General features: G+C 56.6%; 1 protein-coding gene across 1 annotated transcript in view; it reads right to left on the bottom strand.

The window, feature by feature from the left end:
* Nucleotides 1–1,417: 1,417 nt before the first annotated feature.
* Nucleotides 1,418–1,673, bottom strand: part of RIBC2 (RIB43A domain with coiled-coils 2) — a 14,479-nt gene continuing 14,223 nt past the window's right edge. The window contains exon 7 of the mRNA XM_043967953.1: nt 1,418–1,673. This exon is cut by the window's right edge and continues 514 nt beyond it. The gene's annotated coding sequence lies outside the window, so the exon portion shown is untranslated.

Here is a 1,673-nt window from a genome sequence, read left to right on the forward strand (position 1 = left end):
CCAAGAATAGCCCCGTCTGTTCCATTCGCACATAAAACCCTTTAAAAGGTCAGTATTTGGCAAGGAACTTGTTTTATTGAGCGCGAAATGGGCGCAGGAAGCTCAGGGTCTTGATGGTTTCCCCAGCTAGGCAAGAAGGAATATAGAACAGGGCAGACCCAGACGCACAAATCACCTGGGCAAAGGGAAAAGAAACCCAGCCCAGGCTCCGCCCAGCCCAGGCTACTTTCGTCCCAGCAGTCTCTCCATGAATTTCCATCTGAACTCTGGCGTCAGCTGAGTGCGCCGGCTTGGCCCTGAAGACCTGGTGTGAGAGCAGCAGCCCCTGGGGGGCGGGGGGGGGGGAGGTGAGGAGAGAGGACGTGGAGCCTCTTGGCTCCAAAGCAGCCGAGGACCCTGTGATACTAAGGGATGCACCTCCCCAAATCCCTCCCAGCGGGGTCTCCTAGACAAAGGTGGGAAGGACGTGGGACCCCTACCACGCTATGACGAGGCTGCCCAAATCCTTGGATGAGGGAGGGGAGAAAGGAGGCCGTTGAGCCTCCTTGGCCCCACAGCAGTCGAGGCCCCTGCGCCCCAGATCCCTCCCAGTGCGGCTCTGCCCCAGCCTGGGCTTGCCCTCCTTGCCCCGTCCTTTCCACTCTGTTCCTGATCCCAAGTGTCCCGAGGCTGAGCTCGGTTAGCGGCTCCAGAAAGCAGATCTGCAGAGCCGGCGCTAATTGGAACCGGGTGAGTGGAGATGGGTGGAGGCAGCTCCGAGACTTCTGACGTTACCGTCCCCGGTATGGGGTCAGACAACAAGCGAGGACGTCAGATTGTCGGGGCCGATTTCAACGCTCTGCCTTCTAACCAGGACCAGGCTGAGCCCATTCGTCCTGCTTCATGGAGGAGAAAGTGCTGGAAAGTCGGGGAAGAAGACCCGGAGATGCCACGGGGCACAAACCCTGCTGTCCTCCAGTGTTAGGGGCGGGGCGAGGATTTCATCCCCCTGGGGTCCCTCCCCAGAAAGACAGTGCCTCCGCTGAAGCAAGTTGGCACCCCTCAGTGCTGAGGGGCCTGGGGCACTGAGTCAGGAACTGAACCAACATCGTCCAGATTCGGGGAGGTCGTCCTCCATCTCCTAGGCCTGGATGCCTGTGCCCTCAGTGCCCCTCATGCCCTAAGTCTAATTCAGTTCAATGCATATTAATGGAGACCATGCTACCTGCTGGGGTGAATGTATTGGGAGGGGGCTTAGTCTTTTTGGTGTCCAGGGACCCATGGGCAGTCTGCCTGGTGAAGCCCATGGACCGACTCACACCCCCCCCCCCAATCATGTCTTCAATGCATAAAACCAAATGATGACAATGCAGGCCAATTTCAGTCAAGTACAGACCCAAGTTCCATGGTCCCTGGTTGGAGGGGCAGAGAGCCCGAGCCTGCTCTGCAGGGTGCCTACACACTCACAAGGATGATGCCGGGGCCAAGAGGGACCGAAATTCATCCCCACGAGGCCCAGGTGTGCTCAGGTGGGACTCTTCAATGATGTTGGAGACATGAGTGAGTTTGGAGGCAGCCTTAGTAATTACTTGGCAATCTTTATAGTTAATTATTGTGATACTAATATTATTCATGATCAAAGCTGATGAATGAATGTTTTCATATGTGCTTGGTAACAGCCACCACCTCCACTC

Source organism: Dromiciops gliroides, chromosome 5 (genome assembly GCF_019393635.1).
Source record: "Dromiciops gliroides isolate mDroGli1 chromosome 5, mDroGli1.pri, whole genome shotgun sequence".
In the NCBI taxonomy this organism is placed as follows: domain Eukaryota; kingdom Metazoa; phylum Chordata; class Mammalia; order Microbiotheria; family Microbiotheriidae; genus Dromiciops; species Dromiciops gliroides.